The sequence below is a fragment of the Lasioglossum baleicum genome, unplaced genomic scaffold, assembly GCF_051020765.1.
Source record: "Lasioglossum baleicum unplaced genomic scaffold, iyLasBale1 scaffold2358, whole genome shotgun sequence".
NCBI classification, from domain to species: Eukaryota; Metazoa; Arthropoda; class Insecta; order Hymenoptera; family Halictidae; genus Lasioglossum; species Lasioglossum baleicum.
Window position 1 is genome coordinate 5,001 of NW_027471417.1, and position 7,500 is coordinate 12,500.

Consider the following 7,500-nt stretch of genomic DNA (forward strand, 5'->3'; position numbering starts at 1 on the left):
CGAACGATTCGAGAGAGCAGATAGGGACAAATATGCGCCTAACCCATGAAACGTCCAACAGGTTATTTTCGATTATTTCGTAAAATAAATTTTTCCCATTAATAAAAATCGTATATTCGTGTTCAGAATACTGTTTTATACATGGATTGAGCATTGAGAAAATTCTAAAGTCAATATTAAACCATTTTATTCTTGAACGAACTTGGTTGCGTAAAGGCGTTTTGAGCGAGCAGATAGGGACATATAGCTGCGTAACCCATGAAACGTCCGGCAGGGTATTTTCGATTATTTCGTAAAATAAATTTTTCCCGTCAATATAAATGGTATATTCGTGTTCAGAATACTGTTTTATACATGGATTAAGCATTCAGAAAATTCTAAAGTTAATATTAAGAGTTTTTACTCCAATAAGAAATTGATTATTTTGAATTATTTCGCAAAATAAATTTTCTCTTTAATGAAAATCGTATATTCGTGTTCAGAATACTGTTTTATACATGGATATAGCATTTAGAAAATTCTAAAGTTAATATTAAAGGAGTTTATTCTTGATCGAACTTAGTCGCGAATCGGTGTTCCGAGCGAGCAGATAGGGACATATATGTGCGTAACCCATGAAACGTCCGACAGATTATTGTCGATTATTTCGTAAAATAAATTTTTCCCATTAATAAAAATCGTATATTCGTGTTCAGAATACTGTTTTATACATGGATTGAGCATTGAGAAAATTCTAAAGTCAATATTAAACCATTTTATTCTTGAACGAACTTGGTTGCGTAAAGGCGTTCCGAGCGAGCAGATAGGAACATAATGTGCCTAACCCATGAAACGTCCGACCGATTATTTTCGATTATTTCGTAAAATGAATTTTTCCCGTCAATATAAATGGTATATTCGTGTTCAGAATACTGTTTTATACACGGATTAAGCATTCAGAAAATTCTAAATTGAATATTAAGAGTTTTTACTTCAATAAGAAATTGATTATTTTGAATTATTTCGTAAATTAAATTTTTCTCTTTAATGAAAATCGGTTTTTCGTGTTCAGAATACTGTTTTATACATGGATATTTCATTTAGAAAATTCTAAAGTTAATATTAAAGGATTTTATTCCTGATCGAACTTTGTTGCGAAAAGTCGTTTCGAGCGAGCAGATAAGAACATATATGTGCGTAACCCATGAAACGTCCGGCAGGTTATTTTCGATTATTTCGTAAAATAAATTTTTCCCATTAATAAAAATGGTATATTCGTGTTTAGAATAATGTTTTATATAAGGATTGAACATTTAAATAATTTTAACATGGATATGAACAAATTTCATTGTTGTAAATATGTGAAAAATAAAAAAAAAAATTTTTTTTATATGGTAAAAAAGTTGCTAAATTGTGTGTAGTAATGTTTAGATTCATTATTTGTGGTTGTTAATATACGTTCGATTCGACCCCCGTTCATAATCTAAGTTCCAACAGCCCGGCCGGATGGTCTGTTGCCACAGCGGTTTACCCCCACTTACTCCTATACTATTCACCGCGCGGCGCCGTCGGCCCGGCGGCGCATTCGGTATCTATAAGAGAACACGTCGGTTCGAGCGAGCCGGTCGGAACAGCGTCGGGCTGGTGGCTACTCTACGATCTCGGTCGAGAGGCAGTTCACCGAGCTCCTCGAGACTATGTCTCGACTGTTTTGCACCGCGTTTCGTTTCGAATTTTCTCTACACAGCATGACCACGGGTCGGTGTCTCAGACCGAATGGCCCTTATGTGGTGAGCCTCCCATAGAGGAGGTTGGATACCTGTATTCGATATTTTCGTATACTTGTACTAACTGAGCATCAACTCTTGATATTCCGAGCGAAATTTTTTCGTTTCGAAAATTTACAGTTAAACTAAAACTGAACTTTTACTAATGAAACACGGATTGAAATGAAATACTTTCGTGATATTTATATTACGAAAGAAGGCAAATGCAAAGAGAGAGTTTTAGAAGACGTCCTATAACGCAAAGAGTTCCTCGCTCGTCAGCCCAGCATGGCAAACGATCTCTCTTCACGATCGAGAACGTGAGCGTACGTGCTATCAGCGAGTGGTAGAGGAACTCAGATGTTACTGTTGGACGGCACTAGCTTGAGAAACGGGGCTTCTCGCTCATTGACCAGCGGGCAAACGATCTCTCGTGCTTGCACGATCGAGAACGTGGGCGTACGGCTAATATTGGGTGGCAGAGGAGAAACCACTCTTGCTGTGTCGAAAGGCAGTAAACATACATTTATAAAAAGCTGGATAAGAAATATTATATTTTACACACTATTTTGTACACACTTTAACAATTTTCCTGTCGATGTGTATATATAAGCGAAATATTATAAGAGGACTTCTGCGAAGGAAATGGATGATCGCACGCGTGACATTTCTGGAGAAGTAAGAAATGAATGAATGAAGGAACATACCAAAATGGCTTTATAAAAATATATTTGGTATAGATCGCACGGTCAAAAGGAAGGGGCAGGCCGTTGCGTGAAATTTTTCTTGAAATACACGTTGGACGAAAGACGAAAGAAAGAGACACAAATGCGCTCACTTCTCTCTGAAAACGTAAGCTGATAAGGAGGAGGAGTGTGTGAAAAGCGAACGAAAAGTATCGTCGATTCGACTCCGAAGAGGGTCGGCGACGAGTAAATTTTTTTGCACTTCTTTTAAAGAGTAGTGCTCCCTGGTTGATCCTGCCAGTAGTCATATGCTTGTCTCAAAGATTAAGCCATGCATGTCTCAGTACAGGCTGTATTAAAGTGAAACCGCGAATGGCTCATTAAATCAGTTATGGTTTCTTAGATCATATCTACATTTACTTGGATAACTGTGGTAATTCTAGAGCTAATACATGCCAACGAAGCTCCGATCAGAGATGGTCGGAGTGCTTTTATTAGATCAAAACCAATCGGTGGCGGGCGGTAACGTCTGTCCATCGTTTGTTTTGGTGACTCTGAATAACCTTGTGCTGATCGCATGGTCTTATAGCACCGGCGACGCATCTTTCAAATGTCTGCCTTATCAACTGTCGATGGTAGGTTCTGCGCCTACCATGGTTGTAACGGGTAACGGGGAATCAGGGTTCGATTCCGGAGAGGGAGCCTGAGAAACGGCTACCACATCCAAGGAAGGCAGCAGGCGCGCAAATTACCCACTCCCGGCACGGGGAGGTAGTGACGAAAAATAACGATACGGGACTCATCCGAGGCCCCGTAATCGGAATGAGTACACTTTAAATCCTTTAACAAGGATCCATTGGAGGGCAAGTCTGGTGCCAGCAGCCGCGGTAATTCCAGCTCCAATAGCGTATATTAAAGTTGTTGCGGTTAAAAAGCTCGTAGTTGAATCTGTGTGTCACAGTGTCGGTTCACCGCTCGCGGTGTTTAACTGGCATTATGTGGTACGTCCTACCGGTGGGCTTTGCTCTTCACGGGGCGGTCCAACCAATATCCCATCGCGGTGCTCTTCACTGAGTGTCGAGGTGGGCCGGTACGTTTACTTTGAACAAATTAGAGTGCTCAAAGCAGGCTATCTTCGCCTGAATACTGTGTGCATGGAATAATGGAATAGGACCTCGGTTCTATTTTGTTGGTTTTCGGAACCCCGAGGTAATGATTAATAGGGACAGATGGGGCATTCGTATTGCGACGTTAGAGGTGAAATTCTTGGATCGTCGCAAGACGGACAGAAGCGAAAGCATTTGCCAAAAATGTTTTCATTAATCAAGAACGAAAGTTAGAGGTTCGAAGGCGATCAGATACCGCCCTAGTTCTAACCATAAACGATGCCAGCCAGCGATCCGCCGAAGTTCCTCCGATGACTCGGCGGGCAGCTTCCGGGAAACCAAAGCTTTTGGGTTCCGGGGGAAGTATGGTTGCAAAGCTGAAACTTAAAGGAATTGACGGAAGGGCACCACCAGGAGTGGAGCCTGCGGCTTAATTTGACTCAACACGGGAAACCTCACCAGGCCCGGACACCGGAAGGATTGACAGATTGATAGCTCTTTCTTGATTCGGTGGGTGGTGGTGCATGGCCGTTCTTAGTTGGTGGAGCGATTTGTCTGGTTAATTCCGATAACGAACGAGACTCTAGCCTGTTAAATAGACGTAAATTATGGTATCTCGAAGGCCCCCGGCTTCTGTCGGTGGGTTTTTACTACTAACGTACAAACAAATCTTCTTAGAGGGACAGGCGGCTTCTAGCCGCACGAGATTGAGCAATAACAGGTCTGTGATGCCCTTAGATGTTCTGGCCGCACGCGCGCTACACTGAAGGAATCAACGTGTTTTCCCTGGCCGAAAGACCCGGGTAACCCGCTGAACCTCCTTCGTGCTAGGGATTGGGGCTTGCAATTATTCCCCATGAACGAGGAATTCCCAGTAAGCGCGAGTCATAAGCTCGCGTTGATTACGTCCCTGCCCTTTGTACACACCGCCCGTCGCTACTACCGATTGAATGATTTAGTGAGGTCTTCGGACTGCAGCCCGGCAATGTTTACGCATTGCCGATGTTGCGGGAAGATGACCAAACTTGATCATTTAGAGGAAGTAAAAGTCGTAACAAGGTTTCCGTAGGTGAACCTGCGGAAGGATCATTAACGAATAACACACAAACTCAAAGCATTGAGAAAATATGAATCCCAGTGGGGAAGAATCATATTTATACAAACATGCGAGAAGGAGAACTCTAGCCAAACCATAGAAATATATATGAATCCCAGTGGGGAAGAATCATATTTAAAAAGAAACACATGAAAATGCTGGTATGAAAATATATTAAAAGTCGTAACGAACAAAATCATAGAAAGGAGGATATATACATATGTATGTATATATATATATATATATATATATATATATATATATATGAATCCCCATTGGGGAAGGTTCATATTGAAAAAGAAACACATGCATGAAATTCTGCAGTCATGTGAAATTCGAACGATCATGCACAGGAGAGGTATATCCTGCTCCTGCTGTATGACAAGGCGGCTTACGTGCGGAGAATCTTCGATTCTCCCGTCCGTCGGGAGCACAAATCACCCGATAGGTGTTCCTTTTTACTCGAACGATCATGCACAGAGAGGTATATCCTGCTCTGCTGTATGACAAGGCGGCTTACGTGCGGAGAATCTTCGATTCTCCCGTCCGTCGGGAGCACAAATCACCCGATAGGTGTTCCTTTTTATTTTTTTTTTCAAGGCGCAAAGAGCCGCCAGATTTTCCAACAACGGCGTCTACCCACTTTCGACGATGGGTCGAGTCTTGTTACCGGGAAGAGAGACGCGAAGTGAGAGTTACAGAGATGCGATAGTGCTTGCGTGTGGTGCGCGTGATGAAGCGGATGGTATCGTGATTGGTTTATCTCAATCGAGTGGAGTGAGGGTGTACGTATTGGGTCTTCGTTGGAATTACCGTCGTTGGCATTGTAAACTCCATCGAACCTTGTGGTTCCTTCGTCGGGCACTGGTATGGCACGTAGAGAGTCGGCGGATGCACAATCCCCGTCGGAACGAATCACGACCGTTCGTAGAGCGAAGTCACCCGCCACTTGACATCTCAAACTCTCCACCGTCTTTCCTTCTGTCCGCGTAACGAGATTCCCTGTCTCTCGGAGTGGGCGAGTCGACGCCTATAATGGGGAGAGTTTCTGCGCGTGCGGCTCTTACCGAAGTGCGATCGCAAGACCAGAGACGTGGAGCGCCCGAGCCGTAACGCGTCACGATGGAACGAGAAACCGTCGAACATTCGTTTCGCGACGTTCCGGAGTGGCAGTTTCGCTCGCATCCCGCTCCTTTCCACTAGCCTTCGTCGTATTCGGAGGTTACCGAATGAGCCCGCCAGAGGTGGTTCCCGACAACGGCGTCTACCCACTATCGACGATGGGTCGAGTCTTGTTACCGGGAAGAGAGGCGCGAAGTGAGAATTACAGAGATGCGATAGTGCTTGCGTGAGGTGCGCGTGATGAAGCGGATGGTATCGTGATTGGTTTATCTCAATCGAGTGGAGTGAGGGTGTACGTATTGGGTCTTCGTTGGAATTACCGTCGTTGGCATTGTAAACTCCATCGACCTTGTGGTTCCTTCGTCGGGCACTGGTATGGCACGTAGAGAGTCGGCGGATGCACAATCCCCGTCGGAACGAATCACGACCGTTCGTAGAGCGAAGTCACCCGCCATTTGAACATCTCAAACTCTCCACCGTTTCTTCTTCTGTCCGCGTAACGAGATTCCCTGTCTCTCGGAGTGGGCGAGTCGACGCCTATAATGGGGAGAGTTTCTGCGCGTGCGGCTCTTACAGAAGTGCGATCGCTAGACCCAGAGACGTGGAACGCCCGAGCCGTAACGCGTCACGATGGAACGAGAAACCGTCGAACATTCGTTTCGCGACGTTCCGGAGTGGCCGTTTCGCTCGCATCCCGCTTCTTTCCTCTAGTCTTCGTCGTATCTTCTGATACTAATAATGTCTTGTCGGTATATGGATACTCGTTCTTTCGTTTCGTACGAGAGAAATGAGAAGTCCGGGTTATCTAGAAATGAAAAACGCGCGTCGCCTCGTCGATCGTGGATGAGAAGAGAGAGAAAGGAGGGGACCGGCTGTGAAGCTCGTTTTAAAGCTGTGAGGTCCGACACCCGACTCTGCCATGCGATTCTCGCACGGCACGAGAACGGGACGAAAGACCCGGCAAAGAGCCGGCTGAGATGTCCGCTTCTTTTTAATCTATTCCGCGTGTTGCTATGCGTCGCTATATCGCTCCCGTTCGTTCGAATCCACCGACGGATGTCTTTCCTCGATTGCGAATGCAGGACCGGCAGTGAAGCTCGTTTTAAAGCAGCGAGAGTCTGACACCCCGACTCTGTCGAGCGGTTCTCGCACGGCACGAGAACGGGACGAAAGACCCGGCAAAGAGCCGGCCGTGTAGTCCGCTAAAGCATATATCGAATCGAAAGATCTCTCCGTCGGAGTCGACGATCGCGTGTGTCGAAGAAGCGAAACGCGAATAAAAAAAGACGAGGAAACACGGCGCGATTGATCGGAAGTGCGCGAGGGTTTTGAGCGCTGTTACGGATCACTGTATCGGGTCGATTATTCCCCGTCGTGTCTGTTCGCGTTCCCCTGTGTCTTTCGCTGGTTTTTCAAGGTACTGTACACCCGGGGGTTGTCGGATGCGTGCATTTTCATGCTCGCATTTCGACGGTTTCCATCCCGCGAGACGCTTTTGTCGTCGTCTAGCGACGGCGACGCCTGAATCTCCTTCACGCGCCTGGTCGGAGGTTCGGGTATCAACTTTTATGTTGATAGAACCAAGAGATGAGATACACACACAATATGTACAAAAATTATACGATTACCCTGAACGGTGGATCACTTGGCTCGTGGGTCGATGAAGAACGCAGCTAATTGCGCGTCAACGTGTGAACTGCAGGACACATGAACATCGACATTTCGAACGCACATTGCGGTCCACG

At 45.3% G+C, this 7,500-nt stretch overlaps 2 non-coding genes across 2 annotated transcripts in view; both read left to right on the plus strand.

Annotated features, from left to right (window-relative positions):
* The first annotated feature begins 2,712 nt into the window (after positions 1–2,712).
* LOC143221393 (small subunit ribosomal RNA) lies at positions 2,713–4,629 on the plus strand. Its single transcript, XR_013011764.1, has one exon. It is a non-coding gene; the product is annotated as a small subunit ribosomal RNA (ribosomal RNA).
* A 2,751-nt stretch (positions 4,630–7,380) lies between these two features.
* Positions 7,381–7,500, plus strand: part of LOC143221390 (5.8S ribosomal RNA) — a 155-nt gene continuing 35 nt past the window's right edge. Inside the window, exon 1 of the ribosomal RNA XR_013011761.1 lies at positions 7,381–7,500. This exon is cut by the window's right edge and continues 35 nt beyond it. This is a non-coding gene — a ribosomal RNA (5.8S ribosomal RNA).